This window comes from Trichosurus vulpecula, chromosome 6 (assembly GCF_011100635.1).
Source record: "Trichosurus vulpecula isolate mTriVul1 chromosome 6, mTriVul1.pri, whole genome shotgun sequence".
Taxonomy (NCBI): domain Eukaryota; kingdom Metazoa; phylum Chordata; class Mammalia; order Diprotodontia; family Phalangeridae; genus Trichosurus; species Trichosurus vulpecula.
This window is the reverse complement of record NC_050578.1, coordinates 245978033-246000763: the sequence shown is the minus strand read 5'-3', so window position 1 is coordinate 246000763 and position 22731 is coordinate 245978033.

Sequence of the window (22731 nt, the reverse complement as noted above, 5' to 3'; positions counted from 1 at the left end):
AGATCAAAAAAACTCTATCCACCTTATTCCCATGTACCTGCCAAAACAAAGCATTCATTGGAGCCAAGTATCAAGCCCTAAGGGAGTGCAGAGTCCTAATACCTGAGCACCCTGTGGTTTCAAGAAAGGTCAGTGGGGGTGATGGTACCTCACAAGAAGGAAGGTGATAACTTGCTTTACCCAGCCTACTTTATCCAGAAGCCTTTCATACATATCTGTCTGAACGCATGCATTTGTGTACACAGCCATCTTCCCCCATGACAGAAATAGCCATCCCTTGGGAAGATCATGGCAACCACTCAGCAACCACCTGAAAGCCCCATTACCCAGGTGCTCAGGGCCAGACAGGAACAAGAACCCCAGGTCCTGTTTAACTAGGGGAACTAAATTATTATTAATTGCCCAGACTAAAGTCAGGCCAGGACAACAGAGTTAATAAGCATCATCCTGCCAAAAAAAAAAAAAAAACCCAAAAAACAAACCACCTACCCTGGTCACAAGATCATTAAAAACCACAGTGGTCAAGGCTTTTCAGGTGTGGGTCTGCTTCTTCAGGTAGGGAGAAGGTGTTAACTTAAAAAGCTCCCTAGGGGCTAGCAGAAGACTGCCGGAGAGAGTCAGACCAAGGGACGTCTTAAGCTGACAGCCTTGTTGACAGGTCTGGGTGGAGCCACCAACAGCTGGCTTGGTTTCTGTGGCCTATTGAGGTTGGCAAAGAGCTTTAGGCATCTGATCTCCTTAGAGCAGCAACCCTGCAGGGTAGGATTGAATGATGAATCAGCAAACATTTATTAAATGCCACTGCATACAAAGTAGTGTGCTAGGCACTTAAGATACCAACTGAAAAAACAAAACAATCTTGACTCATAAGCAGCTTATATTCTAATGGGGGAGGGGGAAGAAAACACGAAATATAGACTGCAAAAATATAAGTTGAATATTTTGTTGTCGTTGAGTCATTTCCAATTCTTCATGATCTCATTTGGGGTCTTCTTGGCAGAGATATTAGAGTAATTTGCCATTTCCTTCTCCAGCTCACTTTACAGATGAGGAAACTGAGGCAAACAAGGTGAAATGACTTGTCCAGGGTCACACAGCTAGAATGTATCTGAGGCCAGATTTGAATTTGGGAAGATGAGTCTTCCTGACTCCGGGTCCAGCACTCTATCCACCACATCACCTAGCTGCCCCAGAATATGTACGTGTGTGTGTATACATGCATACATATATGTATATGTATGTATCTATGTATACACAAAGTAGTTAAATACAAGGGATGCAGGGAACAAGGTGTTGGGAAGAATGCAGAAGGGCTTCATGCAGGAAATGGTGCCTGAGCTGCATCTTAAAGGTAGAGCCAGATGCTATGAGATGGAAGGAAGGAAGGAATTGATTCCTGGTCTGGGTGATGGCCAGTGAGAAAGCAAGGAGTCAGGAAATTAATTTTCATGTGTGAGGAACAGAGAGAGAGCCAGTATGGCCGCACCAAAGAGTTGGAGAAGGGACATAATGAATGAGTCTGGAAAGATGGGCTGGCATTAAGTTGCATAGAACTTTCAAGACTAAGCAAAAGAACTAATTATTTTTTATCCTAAAGTCAATAGGAAGCTCCTGGAGTTAGCTGAGTATGAGAATCAAATGACTGTATCCGAATTTAAGGACAATGACTTGGGCGTTGAAGAAGTTGGTGTAGAGTTGAGTGTAGACTTGAGGCAGAGGCCAAGGAGGAGTCTGGTGCAATAACCTAGGTGAAAGGTGATAAGGACCTCAACTAAGGTGGCAGCTGTGTTGGGAAGGAATTAGGTGTGAGAGATATTATCAAAGTAGAAACAGCAACATCTGGCAACTTATTAGATATATAGGTGAGAGATAATGTTGAGATTACCGGTCTGAGACATTGAAAAGATGGCGGCGCCTTCAACAGAAATAGGTAAGTATGGAAGACAGGGAAGATATAGGCAAGGTTTCTATAATACATTCTATTCTATTATGTCATGTCATGTCATGTCATGTTATGTTACATTAATTTGTTATATTATACTGTATTACCTTATGTCATATTATGTTATTCATCTTTCACTATCATATCACATTATAATCATATCATACTATTATGTTCTATTGTATCACAGGTGTACTTCATTTTATTGCCCTGTGCTTAATTAAGCTTTGCAGGCATTGTTTTTTTACAAATTGGAGGTTTATGGCAACCTTATGTTGGACAAGTCTATTGGTGCCATTTTTCCTACAGCACATGGTCACATAATGTCTCTGTGTCACATTTTGGTCATTTTCATAATATTTCAAAACTTTTCATTATTATTGTATCCACTATGCTGATCTGTGATCACTGATCTTTGATGTTACTACTGGGATTGTTTTGGGGCACCACAAACCACACCCATATGCGATGGAGAACTTAATTGGTGAATGTTGTGTGTATTCTGACAGCTCTACCCACCCGTCTTTCTTAGTCTCCCTCCCTCTCCTCAGACCTCTTTATTCCCCGAAACACAACAATATTAAATCAGGTCAATTAATAATCCCACAATGGCCTCTTAGTGTTCAAGTGAAATGGAAGAGTCAATCCATGTGGCAAACTTCATTGTTGTCTTATTTTAAGAAATTGCCATGGCACCCCAACCTCAGTGTCCACCTCCCTGATCAGTCAGCAGCCATCAGCATTGAGGTAAGGCCTTCCACCAGATTACCACTCACTGAAGGCTCAGATGATAGCATTTTTCAGCAATAAAGTATTTTTAAATTAAGGTATATACATTTTGTAAACAATACTGTTGCACAGTTAATATGAATATAAACACTACAGTATAAACATAATTTTTATATGCATTGGGAAATCAAAAAATTAATGTGATTCACTTTATTAAGATATTCTCTTTATTGTCATAGTATGGAACCGAACCTGCCAAGATATTCCTGTATATTCTAGTCTATTTTATTATGCTCCATATTCTACATTTTCTTACATATCTACATTCTTACATAGCTACATTTTCTAATGAGTTCAGTTTCAGCCATGCTGAGTTTAGGTTGTCTTTGAGATATCCTATTAATGAAGCTGTGGGGAGAAACTAGGACTGGATATACTGATCTGAGAGTCATCTGCATAGAGATGTTAATTAAACTCCATAGAAAGTGATAAGGTTACTAAGAGTGCTATAGAGGGAGAAGAGAAGAGAGTCTAGGACGGAATTTGGGGGAAGACCCACAGGTAGAAAGGGCAAGATGTGGATAATGAGACAACAAAGGATCCTTAGGAGTGGTCAGAAAGGCAGGATTACCCCCACTTTACAGATGAAGAGACTGAGACTCTCTTAAGATGTGATTTACCTACCACCATCTACCTAAAAAATGTCAACAGCCAAATTCGAACAGTGTCTTTCCCAGTACAGATCTCTCTTTGTACCCACTATGGAGAGTCCTACCTTTCAGACCTCTCCCTAGTACATCTGTGCTTAGGTTCATTTCATTCACTCAATCTGTCGATCACCAGCCACTTAAGAAGTGTCTACTACAACAATCATAACTCCCAATGTCTCATCTTCAGTGATAGGCAAGCCACCAATTAATTGGACTCTCCCACCTCAGCAGCCAACACAAAACAGCATGTGAGCAGCCAGACCTGCAGACGAACTCTCACTCAGCAAAAAGCACTTATTAAGCACCTACTGTGTGTCAGGCTAGGCGTTGGGGCTACAAAGACAAAAATGAAATGGACCCTGCCTGCAGGGAGCTTATATTCTGTGATATAATAGAATTTCAGAAGAATCAATACAAGTTGGAGTACATAAATAGGCTTTAGTTTATTACATTATAGTTTAAATAACCTGAGGTGAATGAGCCTTTGCCCCAGGCCACCATCTCCTAGGGTAAGAACATTTCCTGCTGAATCTTCATCACCCACCTTGCAGATCTCTGGTGGCCTTAAGATATTGATTCCAGCTGCTTAAGTCAGGTGTACTTGACTTGAACCAGCTAGTGGCTGCACTGGAGGCAGCTAAGTGATACAGGGATAGACCCTTGTGCTTGGTGTCAGGAAGACCTGAATTAAAATCTGCCCTCAGGCACTTACCAGCTGTGTGACCTTGGGCAAGTCACTGAACTCAGTCTCACTTTCCTCAGCTATAGCAGGTGGTTGTGAGGATTCAATGAGATATTTGTAAAGCACTTGGCACTGTTCCTAACACATAGAAGACGTTTAATACTTTCCCCCTTTTCCTTTACACCAAACCACCCTGGGATCCCATTTATTTTACAGATGGGAAGACTGAGGTTCAGAGAAAATGAAACAAAAACTTGCCCATTGTTACCACACAGCTAGTAAATATAAGAGGAAGGTCTTGAATCCAATTCTTCCAGTCTCCAGATTCAGTCCTCTACCCACTCTGTGAGTCCATGACTGACCTCTCAATATCTCAGTTTCCCCATGCAGGTCTGACATTCCAGCTCTTCATGTCTCCTCCCCCTCCATCTAATCAATTACTGAGCACCTGGTATTTCCTTTATGGAGGAGGGGATGGAAAGGAGAAAGAGAGAGAGAGAGAGAGAGCAGATAATGGATACTGGGAATGTCAAGAACCATGGTCGGGCTCTTCTACTCCTTTCCAGCTTCTTTCTATGTGTTGTCTTTCCCATTAGATGTAAGCCTCTTGAGGGCAGGAATTCTCTTGCTTCCTTGTATTTATATCCCCAGTGATTAGCAAAGTTTCTGGAACACAGTAAGTGCTTAGCAGATGTTCTATCTATCTATCTATCTATCTATCTATCTATCCATCCATCCATCTACCTATCCATACATCCATCTATCCATCTATTTATCTATCTATCTATCTATCTTTGATCTGTCATCCAACTATCCTCTGTTCATATCTATGTATCTATCATCATCCTATCAATCTTTCTATCATCTATCCACCTATCATCTATCTATCTATCATCTATCTTTCTATATACTCATCTATCATCGGTGGATCTATCAATCATCTATCTTTCCCAACTTTTCCTTATTAAAAAAAAGACAGATGTTTTCCAACTACCAGCTTTGGAAAAGTTAAACAAAAAACGTTTTGAGAGAATAGAGTTAAATCATTAATAGGGAAACCCTTATCTGTATTTATCTGTTTAAAAGACTACATGCTACCATAATGTGCTAGGTGCTGGAGAGAACCCTGAAGACATAGTTCCTGCTTTCCCAGAGGACAACATATCAAAGGCAGTGCACAAAAATAAGGTGCAAATGGATTTTGGTATTCAGGCCTTTTTCTTCAGAACTGCTGTCCAATCACATGCCCCACTTTATTCCATTTCTTCATTTTGTGATCTGGCCAGCAGGCAGCACAGAATTGACACTCAGTGCTAAATTCCAGAAAAGCTTTCTAGATATCTGAATTTAGCACATGAAAAGAGGCAGGCACCAATTGGCAAAAATAGGTATAGACCAACATCTTGCTATATACCAAGATAAGGTCAAAATGAATACATAAAGGGTGGTATCATAAGTAAATTAGGGGACCATGGAAAAATTTACCTGTCAAATCATTAGATAAGGGAAGAGTTTATGACCAAAGAAGAGATAGGGAGGATCATGGAAAGTAATATGGATAATTTTTATTACATGAAATTAAAAAGGTTTTATACTAATTACCATAACACTAACAAAACCAAATGCAGCCAAAATTAGAAGGAATGCAGGAAACTGAAGGAAAGAATTTTTACAGCAAGTTTCTCTGATAAAGGCTTATTTCTCAAATGTGTAGGGAAACGAACCAAATTCATAAAAATATGAGCCATTCTCTGACTGATAAATGATCAAAAGATATAAACAGGTACTTCTCAGGAGAACTAAGCGCTAACTATAGTGACATAGAAATGTTCTGAATCACTATCGATTAGAGAAATGCAAATTAAAATAGGTCTGAGGTGCCTCCTCATGTCTATCAGATTGACAGCATAGAATCAGAAACTGAGGGGACATCCATCAATTGGGGAATGGCTAAACAAGTTGTGGTATATTAATGTGATGGAATACTAGTGTGCTATAAGAAATGATGAACACGATGCTTTCAGAAAAACCTGGGAAGATCTATATGAACTGATGCAAAGTGAAGAGAGTAGAACCAGGAGAACATTGTACACAGTAACAGCAATATTGTAACAATAATGAACTATGAAAGACTTAACTGCCCTGATTGATACAATGATCTACAACAATTCCAGAGGACTCATGATGAAAAATGCTATCCTCCTCCAGAAACAGAACTGATGAATTCTAAGTGCAGATTAAAGCGTATTTTCTTTTGCTTTTTATTTCTTGATTTTTTTTTTTTTTGCCACATGGCTAATATAGAAATGTTTTGCATGACTTCACAGGTATAATGGGTATCCTATTACTTCCCTTCTCAATGGGTAAGGGAGGAGCTAGAGAGAGGTAGAGAATTCAGAACTGAAAAAAATTTTTTAATGAATGTTAAAAGACAAAAGGAAGGGCAGGGCGTGACGATCAGTAGGAGCATGAAGCATTGAGCCCAGAGTGGGTGGTTCAGAAGAAAACTGTGGAAGGAAAAGAGAGACTGAGCAAAGAGAGCTTTGTCTGCAGACCTCCTAGACTACAACCAGTCAACAAGCATTTTTGAAATGACTACCAAGTGCCAAGCGTTCCATGAGGTGTTGGTTGTTGTTAATGTTCAGTCACTTCAGTTGCATTCAACTGTTCATGACACCATTTGGGGTTTTCTTGGCAAAGATACTGGAGTGGTTTGCCATTGTCTCCTCCAGCTAATTTTACAGATGAAGAAACTGAGGCAAAGAAGGTTAAGTGACTTGCCCAGGGTCATACAACTAGGAAGTGTCTGAGGCCAGATTGAACTCAGGAACATGAGTCTTTCTGATTCTAAGCCCAGTGCTCTATTCACTGCACCACCTAGCTGCTCTGGTGTTGGTGATACCAAGATATAAAAGAAAAAGTCCCTGCCCTCAAGGAGTTTGTATTCTACAGGTGAGCATACAAGTACCGCTCAAAAAGTTATATAAAACCAATCAATCACCAATTATTTATCAGTGTCTATTAGGTGGAAGGCACTGTGCTAGGTCCTGGGGGTATAAGCAGGAGTGTGCTGGAGTAAGTTCTTACCAAACTATCCTTAAATTTTCGCTATGAGCATTTACAATCTTGGAAATGGGCAAATGCCACAATTCAAAGCTTGATTTATTATTTTGTTGATTGTCTAGGCTTAAGAAAGTGATGAAGAATGTGTTAATGATGGAGGGCTACTTCTGCCCTGCTAGAAATGATGGGCTGGCTGATTTTAGAAAAATACAGAAAGACTTGCAAGAAATAATGAAGAGTTAAAGGAGCAGAACCAAGAGAACGTTGTATACGGTAAAAGCACTGTTGTTTGAAGAACAATTGTGAAGGACTAAGTTATTTTGAGTATTATAATTCTCAAATCAATTACGAAGGTTCTGTGAAGGAAGATGCTATCCACCTCCAGAGAAAGAACTGATAAATAGAAGGATGCAGAATATGGTTTTACATATATACATACACATATATACATACATATATATAATATACATACATATATATGTATATATACACACACACATATATATGTATCTCAAATTGTGGCCCTCTACAGTGCAGGGTGTGGAAGGAGGAAGAAAAAAATAAAAATAGAAAATGCACGGAAGAGAACAAATGAAAACTCAGAAGGGAGCCCAGAAGAGCACGGTGGCTTTGAAAACGAGGTATAGTACTTGTTCTATAGTTTTTCAAAAATAAGTAAACACAGTGAAATGGAGAATCATGGTTTCATATTGAATCTTCTTTTTGTGTTGTGTGGTGTGCATGGAAATGTGGGGGTCTTTTTGTATTTAAGTTCAAAATGAATCTTAAAAAGATTTTTAAATGTTAATAACATATATTATACTTAAAAGTGTTTCTGGGTACAATTTTCCTAGAGATGGGTTGTTAAACATTTACCAACACATTCCTGATTATAAGTTGAAAGAATGAAGCAATCCCTAATTGTATTGAGCTTATATTCTAAAGGGGAAAACAAATACAAATAAAAATACAGACTGCATAAATAGAAAGTGGAAAAGGGTAAAAATATGGAGAAAGTCTCATAAGTTTGAGTGGAGATTTGAAAGAATCAGGGGTCCTAAGAGGTAGAAATAAGGAGAGAGTTCATTGCCTGTGCACAGCTGTGCGGAGAGGCACCAGGTGGAATGCTCTGTGTGAGGGATAGAGTGAGGGCCAAATTGGTCGGACCAGAATCATGTGAAGACAAGACCTGTATAATAAGGACGGAAATTGAGATCAGGTAATTGACAAGTGCATGTTTCAGGGTATGCAAAGCACCTATTTGCATATATAAATTAGCTATTCAAACTATATGCACCTGCGTGTTGTGGGAGTGTCAAAAAATAAAAAAAAAAACCCTTAGAACTGATTTGCTTATGACTAGCGATGAGGGTTGAGGTTGGAACCAACTTGGGAGGGGGGAGGGGAATTCCAGGATCTGCGTTCCACCTCTCCCCTGCCCTTCTTCCCTAGAAAAGATAAGAGGTTTAAGTTTAGAAAATCTTTTACTAGGAGGCCAACAGACCCATAGTCTGACCCAGTTAATCTGATGGCGATCTGAGAAAGTTTTGCTTCAGTGCTGATAGGTTACTGTAAGACAAATGACTAATTGCTCTGAGATTCTGGGAACCTCAAATATAGTGTGGGCAGCTGTACATTAAAACTGATCGAATGCATTTTGCCAGGCATGCTCTACCAAATTCCTGCTTGGGACCACGTGTAGGAGCAAGTCTGTGTAGGAAGGCCGTCCTCTGAAGACTACATAATCATTAGAGTCTGCAGCATCGAAGAGTTATGTCCAGCTGGGAAGCAGGGGAGTGGAGGGGGAAAGATAGAAGAGGAGGAGACACAGTCTATTTTTCTGGGACAAAGGAAATAAAAGAAGATTGGGGAGAGATCTTTGGGTCATCAGTTCGAAGGGATCTGAGGGTTCACCTAGTCCAACCCTCTCATTTCACAGATGAAGAAACTCAGACCCAGAGGGAGATTTAAATGACTCTTACCTTACATCACACAGGGAAGGAGAGAGAGAGAGAGAGAGAGAGAGAGAGAGAGAGAGAGAGAGAGAGAGAGAGAGAGAGAGAGCTGGAATTCAAATCCAGGTCCTTGGACTTTAAATCCAACCCTTTTTCTTTGACAGTGAAAAAGAGAGAACTCAATTGCCTCTGGACCAAACAAGTATCCCCCTTGACAATAATACATGACAACCCAGAATATAAGACTCAACATCCAAGAACTATAGTGTCAGAGTGGGGATGATTTGTGATGAAGAAAATCAAAGTTATTAAGACTTTTTTTTTTTTGAATCTGCGCAGTAATCAGCCCAGAGTTCAATATTACAAAGATTCCCTAGACCAGAGGTGGGGAACCTGCAGTCTCAAGGCCACATATGGCCTTCTAGGTCCTCGAATACAGCTTTTTGACTGAGTCCAAGTTTTATAGAACAAATCCTTTTATTAAGGGGATTTGCTCTGTGAAGTTTAGATTCAGTCAAAGGGTCACACTTGAGGACCTAGAGGGCTGAGTATGGCCTCGGGGCCGCAGGTTCCCCACCCCTGCTCTAGATCATAGGTTTTTAACCTTTTTAACACGGAGTCCTCTGACAGTCTGGTGAAGCCTATGGAACCCTTTCACAGAATCATGTTTTTAAGTGAACAAAATAAAATATATATGATTGCAAAGGAAGCCAGGATATTGAAATAGAAGTCTAGATAGATTTTTCTCCATCCAGTTTTAGAGACCATACCCTGAAATCTATCCATGGACCCCTTGGCAGTCTATGTACCCTAGAATAAGAACTCCAGATTTAGAGGGTAGATAGTTTTTTTCCCCTTGTAAGCCCAGGGCTTTGCACAGTGCCTGATACCAAAAAAAAAAAAAATAAAATAAAACCTATGATATTATCCCCATAGGGAATTCCCAGAAAGGAAATTTCCTCTACTAATTTAAATGGGCAACTATTGTATAATTTATAATCTTAAGAGAACGGCCTCGGGCAATTAAGGATTAAAGGATTGTCCAGGGTCACACAGAGTGACTACAGTGGATAAAATTACTGGCTTAGAGTCAGGAAGACTCAACTTTCTGAGTTCAAATCTAGCCTCAGACACTTACTAGCTGTGTGATCCTGAGCAAATCACTTTACCCTGTTTGTCTCAGTTTCCTCATCTGTCAAATGAGCTGGAGAAGGAAATGGCAAACCACTCCAGTATTTTGCCAAGAAAAGCTCAAATGGGGCCATGAAGACTCAGACAAGACTGAAGGACAAGAACTAGGGTCACACAGGTAGGACTTGAATCCAGGTGGTCCTGAATTGAGACCAGCCTTCAATCTACTACAGTCTCCCCTTCCCCCACTACCTTCTCCCACCTCAGTTACATGGCCTAAGCACAGAGTAGGTGCTTAACAAACACTTGCTAAATTCCACAGGTGTTACACTGAATTTATCTAGTTGAATTGGATTAAATTAAACTCCTCCCTCAAAAGGAAAGGAGAACTACAGGGTGACATCTGCAAGAAACATATCATATGAGCCTGATGGGGCCGGCTACAGAGGAAACAATACATCCATCCAAGCATGAGGCAGAGAAGGGGGAGAATATGTGCAGGTATTGTCCTGAGTCTTCGCTGAATTTGACCAATGACCACTTTGTTCTGGCCTCGATGACATATGATAGATAGGATTGAGAGTATGCTGAGACACAGCTTGGTATTTTGGGTAGAGCCCTGGCTAGGGAGCCAGAGCATTTAGGTTCAGGTTCCCCCTCTAATGATGACCTTGGGTCACCTGTGTGACCTTAGGTACATCTCTTAACCTCTCTGGGCCCATTTCTTCAGCTGTAAAATGACTGGTTTGGGCTAGATGACCTCTAAGGTCCCTTCTAGCTCTATATCTTTGACCTTATCTCCTTCCTTAAGGTATAACAGGGGCAACGAGGTGAGGGAGTGGATACAGTGCCATGCTTGAAGTCAAGAAGATTCATCTTCCCAGGTTCAAATCTGGCCTCAGACACTTACAAGCTGTGTAATCCTGGGCAAGTCACTTCACCCTGTTTGCCTCAGTTTCCTCATCTGTCAAATGAGCTGGAAAAGGAAATGGCAAATCATTCCATTATCTCTGCCAAGAAAACCCCAAATAGGGTCTTGAAGAGTCAGACACCAACTGAAAAATGACTCAACAACAAGAACAAAAACTTTTAAAAGGACCTTCTTCAAAAGAAGAGAAGATTTTGTTTTTTTACCTCGTGGACAAGATGTGAAAATATCTTGACAAAGTTAACTCTGAAAATGGTGTGGACTTCCCTTGGCCAGGACTCCTTTCTTTTAATGTCATTTAATGTTGACTGTTTGATCCTAAGCTGTTAATAGCTTGGACTACATTCCTGCATGCATCTTCAGAATGGCGTTTAAAGGAGAGAAGAGTCAGGAAAAGACCCAGAGAAAGAGCAGAGGTGGGGAGTCAGACAGCATACAGGGCAGCTGAGCAGCCCCTCCAAGGAATCACTGACTGGTGGGAATAGTGAAGCCTTGGAGAGGTAGTAACATGGGGGAGGAGGCAAATAGGCAAAGAGTGTCATCTTCATGAGATCTGTCCCAAAAGTCCTGGACACCTTGGTTTCATTGGCTGCCATATTTTTTAACGTGTTGCTAGGAGATTGTGCTAAGTGCCAGGAATATAAATACAAACAGAAAAAAAAATAAGTCCTGCCTTAAAGGAATTTACATTCTAATGAAGGAAGGAAACACATAAAAGGAAATGAAGGAGGGGGAAGGGTTAGAGTGTATCCTTTGGGGTCATGGCAGAGAAGTAAAGAGAATTAGGAGTCAAGTCAGGCTAGAACAAGACTAAGCCTTAAAATGGAGCTGCTAGATAAGGAACCCACTAATCAGAGGAAAGGGCCCCAGGGATGGAAGACAGAGATTCTGGAGAGGAGCTGGAAGACCTTCTGAGAAAGTGTCAGACTGGCTTCTTGGCTCTGTCCACCTCTCATCTCTGGTGGTCTCTGTACTTAAAGGTCAAGTCCAAAGCCAGATGTAGGAACCAACTTCAATCAATCATGCCATTAATTAACCTAGTGTTAGAGTGCAAGACCTACCCAAAGACAGGAGACCCTTGTCAATATCTCAAGAGTATTTCTTATCTTCTTAAGGAGAAGTGTCAAGGCCAGGACCAAGCCTTGCCTCAACACGTAAGCATTTATACCTCCAATGGGGAGAGGGATGGGACATAGGGACCCAGTATAGGACTTGGGATCAATCAAACATTATTTATTAAGCACCTGCCATGAGCTGAGAGGCTAGGCTCTGGGAGTAGAGGTGAAAACAATCTGTAAAATAGAGGAGCTTACCACAAACACAAATAGCATGCACTTTTTAACTAAATAGTTTGTATTTACTTATTTATTTGTGTATTTATTATTTTCTCCTCTCTTTTTTCCCTCATCTCCCTCTTTCTCTCTCTTTCTTTCTTCCTCCCTCTCTCTCTTCCCTCTCTCTTTCCTCCCTTTTTCCTTCTTTCTCTTCATCCTCTTCGCTCTCTCTCCCTCTCTCCATCTGCTTCCCCCCTTCTCCTCTCTCTCTCTCCATCTTTCCCTCTCTCTTCTCTTGTCTATCTCTCCCCCTTTCTCTCTCTTCTTTCTTCCTCCTGTTTCTTTTCTCTCCATCTTCCCTCCCTCCACCAACACAGACATACACACCCCTAAGATATAAGCTCTTTTGAGGGAAGGAAATACTTCCTGTTTTTCTTTCTATCACCAGGACCCAGAGCAGTGTCTGGAACCTAGTAGGTGCTAAATAAATGCTTACTGAATTAAATTGCTGAAATCAAGAGAGTACAGAGGACCAGTCACTGGGGTAGGTGCTGAGGATACAAAAACAAGATGAAAGAGTCACTTCCCTGGAGAAGTTTACATTCTGGGCGATGGGGATAAAGGAGGGGAAGGGCAGGGGGAAACATACACAGATAATTACAATGCAAAGGGAAGAAGGAAAGAGAACTAACAACTGGGGGTATCAAGAAGGCTCCCTGGAAGAGATAGCATCTGGGTGGAGCCTCGGAATAAACCAAGGATTCTGAGAGTAAAGGTTAAGGAAGGAACAAATTCTAGGAACGGAGGGGGGGCCTGTCCGAAAGCCCAGCAGTGCTGGGATTGGGGCTCATGGCAGCATATGGGGATCTAGAGGAGCCCAATTCTCCCCACAGACTCCTCAGGAAAATTCTAAAATTGCACCAGAAAGAATGATAAAGAAAACCAAAGAGAATCAGTTACAACCTCTTCTATCCAGGGTACAACTGCACAAAAAGATGGCTAGAATCCTGCATAAACCAAGATTAGAAGGCAAGGGGCCAGATGGGTGCCCAGTGAGAAGGCCAAACTAGGGGCCTCCTCCCCATCCATTCTTAGGAAGAACAGGCCAGACCAGCATCCAGGTTGGTAAGGCCAGGGGCACCAGAGGACTAGAGCCAAGGAAGACCTGCCCATGCCATACCACCTAGGGGACTTGAGCACCAGACCATATCCAGAAACTGAAGCTGAAAATATGAGTAAATGGGGGAAAAACGTCAAATACAATGAAGAAATACAGTGGACTGAGGGAAGACCAAGAGTAAAACCAGAAGAAAAGATCACAAAAATATCCAGAGAAAACAATGTTTTGGCCACAAGAACTACAGCAATAATATCTGGAAACAAGATATAATAAGCTGGAATACTCAGGGAGGAAAAATGGCAAGGAGAATTAATACCTTAGGACAGACATTGGTGAATCTTACCCAAGAATTGAACTCTCTGAAAATACTTTGAAAAATCAAAAGATTTAAATAAAAAAGGAGAAGATGTAAGATGTAAAAGGCAACTCACTTGGAAAACAGGTCAACAAATGATTATCTCAGCATCATCAAACTACCCAAATATCATGACCCAACAAAAAACTTAGATACCATGTTTCAGGAAATAATTAACGAAAACCGCCACATTATTTAGAAGTAATAGAAAGAATTTCCCAGTTAGAAACCCTAAAATGAACTAAAATATTCAAAAACAGCCGATAAAGTTTTGAATTTGGGAAATAGCTAGTAGCAACTGAAATGTAATATTTCTGAGGAGTAGGCTGACATAATACCTGAGAAATAAATAGGAGCCAGAGTGCAGAGGGTCTTCAATACCAGACTGAGGAGTTTATATTTTATCTCAGAGGTAACAAGACAAACCAAACCAACCAAACCAAACCAACCCCTTGAGCAGAGGAGTGACATGGTCATGCTTATACCTTGGGAAGGTTATTGTGGTAGTTATGTGCAAGATGAATGAGAAAGGCAAGAGATGGGAATCAATCAGGAGACCAAAGTAGGAAGCCATTGCAATAACTCGGAAGAGAGATTATGAAGTCCTGAATTAAGATGTTGGCCCTTTTCAGGGCTGCAAATCCACCCTTGGCATTGTGATGTATAAAAAGTTCAAGAGGCACAATTTCTGGGTAATTGATAATTTTCTCAATTAATTAATTAATTAATTTATAACATATTTAATACAATATATGTATAATCAATTATTTATTTAATTAATTTGTTAATTAGTGAATAATTGATAAGAGGATGGTCACTTGGTCATCTCTCAAGAACCAAAGACTCCTCATGGGGACCTCTTGACGCTTATATGCCCTTGGAAGAGTGAGTGTTCCCACAGGTGTCAATCAACTCTGATTGGCTAACAATTAATGAGAGAATGAATATTATAATGAGAGGTGGATATATCTTAATGAGGGGCTGAGGACTAAGACTTTTATTATGTCACTCTTAGTCCCAAACTACCCCTAGCCCTGGACAATCTAGACAAAGTATCTACTCCCCACCCAAGCCTTAGTAGCACACCATGGACTTCCCCACTTGGATGGGATCTGAACAAGACTGAGAAGAATCCAGTCTCATCATCAGCAATGTCCTTCAGATGTTGGCTGAGTAATCTACAAGGGGCTGATTTCTGAATAAGGAAACAGAAAGGGGAAGAATCTCAATTCTAATTTAATAATTGGTTATTAATATAAGGGAAATAATAATTTCTCTCAGTATCCCCATTCACCCAACTCTCACCCATGGCTCCAAGAAGGTGTAGCACATACAGTGACCACATCGTGCTAAACCATCTCAGCAGATGGGCCAAACGAGGTTGAGGGTAACCAACAGGCTTCAAACGCCTTGATGAATTAGGGTGATGTCTACCCCAAGCAAGTGAAGACTTCCCCTAGTGGAATGGGCAGATGAGAACAATTTGTTCCAATAGCCATGAAGGTGGCTGAAACAAGATCTATGGAGTGCTTAGAGCTTGGTCAGACACTGAAGATACCAAGGTCATCCACTGTATCCTTGGCCTTCACCAGTCATCCTGACTTTTGTCCTGCCACTGGATTTCGATGACTCTGGAAGAGAGAGTGAAGCCGATGACTTTGTGCAACTTTGCCTCACTTAAATCCAATTTACGAATGAATCAAGATATCACCCTGTGATGTCACTGGTCCTCTTCAAAGAAAGGATGAATAACATGTTGATTGGTTTAGTTGAATCAAGGGAAAGATAGATCTTGTGGAGGCAGAATCAACAGAACTTGGTAACGTTGGATATGGGGTGGGGTAGGGAACTGAAGAAGAGGGAAGAGAGCCCAAAGTTTCAAACTTGGAATGACTAGAAAGATGGTGGTATCCTCAAGAGAAATAGGGAAATTTGAAGAGGGGTAAGTTTGGAGGTAAATTTGGAACATGCTAGGTTTGTGATGCCAGACAAAACATCCAAGTTCAACTGACAATTGGTAAAAAAACAGAATTAGAAGTTATGAAAGAGATTAGGCCTGGATGTATAATTTGGCATTCGTTTGCACAGAGTTAATGCTTGAACCCATGTGAGTTTATGAGATTACCAATGGGGAAAACTTGTAGACAGAAAAGAAAGCCCAGCACAGAACCAGCACAGGACACCCACACATAGTGGGGCAGGAAATGAATAATAATCCAGAATAGTAGACTGCGAAGAAAATTAGAAGGAGAACCAAGAGAGAAGAGGGTCACAGAAAATGGCTAGGATGAGGTATATGCAACCATGTCAAAAGCTACAGAAGGACCAAGGACAATGAAAACTGAGACAAGATCTTAAGCTCTGACATCACAGCTTCAGCTGAGTAGGGATGTCACAGGACAGATTGTAGCAGATTGAGAAGTTACTAAGAGGTAAAGACTGTGGAAGCAATAAACATAAAAAGTTTATTTTTCTGGGATTTTGACTATGAAAGGGGGGAGAGATTACAATGTAGCTTGAGTGTATATTAGGGATAAGTGCAGACATTTTTAAGGATCTGGGGAGAAACCTAAGCATGTTTAAACATAGGAAGCGGGGAAATATCCATTAGATAGAGAGACCAAAATTGAATTTGGGATGATTCAAAGGATAAACTACCAGAGGAGATGGGAGGGGAGGGAATAAAGAGCACAAGTAGAAGGGTCTTGGCAGAAAGGAGGGGCATATCACCATCACAGACAATCAATCAACCAAACTTGATCAGCAATTAAAGGAGGAGAGAATGTGGAGATCAACAATTCAGCTCAGTTCAATAAATATTAAGTAGCTGCCCTTTGTCTGACCCTGTGCTAGGTGCTGGGGATACAAATACAAAAACAAAAGTGGCTTCCCTCAAGCAGCTTATATTCTACTGGGATAATGAAGACACTAGCCCTAGAAGGTCTAGTCATAGGGTCCAGTGTCTTCTGGAGAAGTCAGCTTTCCAAGAGATCAAGAAGATGGAAAAAGTTGTATAAAGAGATGTAAGATGAAGGTAAGCTTATGTTTTTACATCATCTATATTTCTCTGTGTATCCTTCCTCTCTCTCTTTCCCAGGAATCAGAGGGAGAGGGGGGGTGGAGAAAGGGGGCGGGGGGAGAGAGGGAGAGAGAGAGAGAGAGAGAGAGAGAGAGAGAGAGAGAGAGAGAACAAAGTAAGAGGAAGTCCTGCAAAACCACCCAATGTATCAAACAAGTCTGACATCATAGGCAGTTTTCTGCATCCATGGTCCCCCTCTCTCCAATTATGCAAAGAAGGTCGAGGTGATATGTTTTCTTAGATGTCTTCTTTGTGGCCAAGTTTTTCATTATAACTTCACAGCATTTGGTTTCAACTGTTTGTTTTGTTGGTTATCGTTTTTTTCCCTTTACATTTATCCCTTTACATAGTCATGGTAAATGTTATTTTCCAGGTTCTGCTTTCTTCACTTTGCATCAGCTCCTATAATTTTTCCACGCTTCTCTATATTCACAGTGGTCACCATTTCTTACAGCACAACAACATTCCATTGCATTCAGGTACCACAATTAATCTGGCCATTCCCCAATCTATGGGTACCTCCTTTCTTCTGGTTCTTTGCTACCACAAAAAATGCTGCTTTGAATGTATATGAAATATATATGTGAAAAAGTGAGCTTGTTAACAACAGATAAGGCTTCCAGAGGACACAATGGATAAGGAAGCTAGAGAAAGGAAAAAGACTGGAGAGAGAAAGACTTAAGCTGGATGGGATAAGAGTGTAGGGAGGGTTAGCAGGGGAAGTGGGGTTTTGCCTCAGGAGAAGACAACTCTGAATCACAGGGATTAGGAGACAATGGTGGTAAGGATTTGTTAAGATGTAGGACTGAGGAAATACCAATTGATTGGAGCCTCTACCATCTATGATCCTGAAATGATGGAGGGCAGAAATGACCTGAATGTAGAGAGAATGGGTAATTCAGGTCATAAGGTGGAGTTCCTACCCCACCCTTGTCTGAATTCACCCACAATGCAGCTTTGAAGCTCCATTCCTGGATCAGAAGTTTGATATTTAATGATAAATTTTAACAAGTGGAAAAGGGGAGGGCAGTGAGACACTTGACAATCAACAGAAACATAAATTGTAAGCACTGAATGAGTGGTTCTTAAAGATGGGTACACCCAGAAGATATGATGTGGACCATGCATTGACTTCTGTGCAGGCTTGGTATTTCATACCCTGGCCTTCCTGGCATTTGCCCTGGTGAGAGAGAAAGATGGAAGGAGAGATGCTAAGGTCATGCCCAGAGCAGATGACCCCCAGGGAGTTGATCTTTGAGACTTGACATTTAGACCCTGATATTTCTAAGGATGGACTATTTGATCATCAAACAACAAAGGTTGTGTGTCTGCATGGGAGAGATTTGCCTTTTGCAAATATTTGGCTTCTGTCAATCCATTTTTCCCTCCAACTTGGCAGGTCACCCTAACTTGGAGACTGAATGCCCTGAGGAAAGAGAGCAGCAGGCCCTTGGAAAAGGATTTGCCAGGGACTGTACTATTGCTCAGCACACCGGAGGCATTGGCTTAGGGCACAGCAGGGGGTTGGCTGCCTTTTAGCAAACCCAGTAATGGGATCCTGGAAAACCTCAGACACCCCAGGCAGGGCAGAGGCAGCTGGCCCTCAGACAGACTTGGCATCTGGAGCTAAACAAGCTGTTTTGGTTTTGACAACCCCCAATCCATCACCCAGTTCCCATTGTCCAGTCCCTGGGCCCATTCCCTCCAAAGGTCTTGAGAAGCTGACCTCAGGTTGGGCGGTTCACCATCACAGAAGAGGCAGCAGAGTGGTGGGCATGCCCCGCTGGCCACCTGGGGGTCTGAATTCATATTCCTTCTGCCACCCCACCTAAAGAGGTAAGAGAAATACTGAACACTGAGTGAGAGGGGTGGGCACAGAGAGGAGAGATGACTGAGGAACTGGAATGACAGAACAAGATGAGGAAACTGAGGTGTGGATTAAGGAAAGAGAAGAAGATCATCGAATTTAGAAGTGGAAGGAGAGAGAGAGAGAGCCGGGGCTCAGCGAGTCATGGATGGAAAGATGGCCTTGGAGTGAAGGGGGCCCACCTAGGATGTTTATTAATGAGGCAACCACACATGGGCAAGTTATTCCATTGATAAGAGACTCAGTTTCCCCATCTGTAAAGTGGGAGTGGCGCTGGGGCTACCTTTCCCACAGAGATGCTATGAGGGGAATGCTCTGCAGACCTCAAAGCACTACAGAATTGAGATCTGCTGAGGTGGACATCATTGCTGCAAAGCAACCATCCCTCAGAGGGCTCACATTGATTAAAGACTTTGGATCTCACCAAGATCATGGGATCATCCTGGGAGCCTACAGCTACCTCTAGAAGGGGCTTCTGAAGCCAACCCCCTCATTTTGCAGAACAGGGAAACCGAGGCACAGAGACGCTTAAGTGACTTAGAAGTGGAGAGAACACATAGTAGGTGCTAGATAAATGCTTATTTCCTCCCTTTCCCCTTCTCTTTCTTCTCTTCCTTTGTATTAAATAGATCAGAGTTCAACTAGTGTGACTTGACTTGCCCTCCAGTTTTAAATCTATCATTCAAAAAGACTTATCTTTCTGAACCTCAGTTTCTGTTCCCATAAAACGAGGGGATTTGGCTACATACATACACACACACACACGCACGCACACATATATACATGCATACATATACGTATACACACATGCACATACATATACACATACACAATACACACACATACACACATATACATACACACACACACACACACACACACGCACACACACACACTCGACCCCTAGGATCCTTTCCAATTCTAAATGTTACCCAATTTCATTTGAATATTAAGCACAGGTGGTTTTCCGTTGAGAAATCCACGTAACTCAGCTTGGAAAAAAAAAGATGCCTTACATCTTGGACACAGGAAGACGTGGGTCAAAATTCCAAATGATTCTTATGGTATGACCATGGAACAAGCCATGCTTCAGTTTGATCATCTCCAAAACGGGCTTAATACCTTCTTCCACTGGTAGCTTAAAAGTACCAGGTGGGCATGAGCATGCCCTAATTTCTCAAAAAAGTGACTTTCCCTTTGAATTTGGAGTCTTTTTGTTTTAAATTATGGGTGGTTATATTTCATATGAATATTATGCTCATTTAGATTACTTAGTTTTTGTGATGAGTTAAAAACAACATCTTTTATGATTGAGTATTCAACAAATGTTCTCCCTTAAAAAACAAAAATAAAATTCTAGCAGATGCACACCCTAATGAAATCACTCAGGCTTATACCTTCCTCACAGAGTTGTTGTGAATACATTATGTACATTATGTAACATATAGCAAGTATGTTGAAAACTTTAAGGAAGAAAGGTAACAAACATTTATTAAGCACCTACTATATGCTTAAAATAGAATAATAAAAATAAATAGATAAACAGATAGAGGTTAAGTGATGTGCCCAACTTTAATGTATTATTTTTAAAATTTTTATTAATTTTATTTTTGATTTATGTAACAAAACAAGTATTTCCATAACATAAAATAAAAAAGATTATTGCACATGAAACTGCAAACCTCTTACGTACCCCTTGCTATTTCTTTTAAACATATATTAAAGTTATCACGTAATTTTCTTTTTTTTCCTTTTTTTTCTTCTCCCTCCCCCTGCCCTAGAAATGGCTACCATTAGATACAAATGTGTGTGTGTGTGTGTGTGTGAATGTGTTTAATTATTCTATACATACTTCTGTTTATCAGTTCTTTCTCTAGATGCAGATAACATCCTTTGTATGTCCTTTATAGTTAATTGGGTATTTATAATAGTCAAAATGACTTAGTATCTCAAAGTTGTTTTTGAAAGAATATAGCTGTTACTGTATACAGTGTTCTCTTGGTTCTACTCATTTCGCTCTTCAGTATTTCATGCAAGTCTATCCATGTTCTTCTAAGATTATCAAGCTCATCATTTCTCGTAGCACAGCAGCTTTCCATCACAATCATATACCACAACTTATTCAGCCATTCCCTAATTTAAATTTAATTTAAAGTACTATTTAAATTAGTCTATCATCATCAGGCAGCTAGATAGATAGAGTGCCAGGCCTGGAGTCAGACACTTACTGACTGCAATCTTGGGCAATTCACTTGATCCTGATTGCCTCACTTTCCTCATTTGTAAACTGAGTTGGAGAAAAAAATGGCAAACTACTCAAGTATCTCTGCCAAGGAAAGCCTCAATGGGGTTGAACACAAATGAACATCATCATTGTTTCATTCTCATCCTTATGTCCAAATAACCAGATAGAAACAATCCTGGAACAAGTTACTCTGTTAATGTTCTATTATGTTTACATTTGGGCAAACTATTATACAAATGGATAAAATGATTACTTTTTAAAAAAATTTAATACAAATAATGGAATGCAGGCTCATCTTTTGAAGGGTCACTCTAAGCATCTTTGGGACAACCCAATAGCAGACAGGATGACAGATATGACATGGATTTTTTCCTTTTCCTAAAAGAATTGATTTCTTCCATTAGGTCTCCATCTTTTGGTAGCTTTTCCTTCCAAATAATTGGGAAGTTATGAGGGTTTGATGTTTACTTAAAGTATTGCTCCTAACTTTTTCTAGGGCAGTATTAAGTCCAGGTGAATGTAAATGATGATTATGTCTATTTAATGTTCTGGTTCTAATTATTCATTGAATTCTCAAGCATATATTAAGGTTTGCATTTGTAGTAAGAGGACTTGTCATCTGTTAATTTATGGAGAAAAGTAAGAGTCTGGTTTATAAATCTGGCCATTTGATCTTTAGCAGGTGCTAAATTTTTTCATCGCACAGTAATAGATTGTATAGGGTCTGTCATTTTCTTGCCAAGTCTACATCAATCAATAAATCCAGATTCCTTAAAGATGAACTTTCTGTAGTTCTTAACTCCAATGACCTGATCGCATATCACTACCATAATGGATTTAGAAGAAGGAACATCAAAGACTGTCTAGTCCAACCCTTTTTTTTATAGGTCACTTTCTGTGTCTGTAAATAAATACACTTGACTCAAACGTTGGTTGCCTGCTTCTTTGTCTCCATTTTGTTGGTTGAGTTCATGTGGAATGTCACCTTCAAAGGGCCTTTGGATTCCACTCTTGTATCTTAGCCAAATCAGGAGCAAACTGATGTCTGTTGAGATCGGGTATCTATCACCATCCTTGACTTGCAGAGTGGTGTCTAAGTTTGTTTAGGAAGTATTTCTATACATTTTTACTCTGTTCATCATGTAGTTTAAGACACCTATCATTGTTGTTCTTGTCATTATCATCCGAGTCACCATTTTGGCAAGAGTTCATAGGCTTCTTTGTCCCTCCCTTGTTGTCTGCAATATAAGTGTTTACAGTCAGAGTCAGTCGATTGAAAGATATTTCTCGGGAAAACTTGGTCTAAGAAGCCAACAGTCCAAATTCCCAGAACATCTAACTCCTGGGAATAAAATAAATGTAATTCAGCTTGAAATACAACACACAAATTCAATTTAGCAGCTATTTATTAACTATCTGCTTTATGCTAGGCATGGGAGGGAAATAGAAAGATTAATGGAGAAACATCCCTGCCCTCATGAAGCTTATACTCTCATAGTAGTATAAAACACAAAAACCAATAATAATAATAATAATGATAATAATGCAAAATAGAACTAGGCCAAGTGAATCAGAGAGGAGAAAGGGGTAGTCAAGACCTAAGTTTTCCATTCAACGTTTAAGAATCTACCATGTGCAAGGCATCATGATG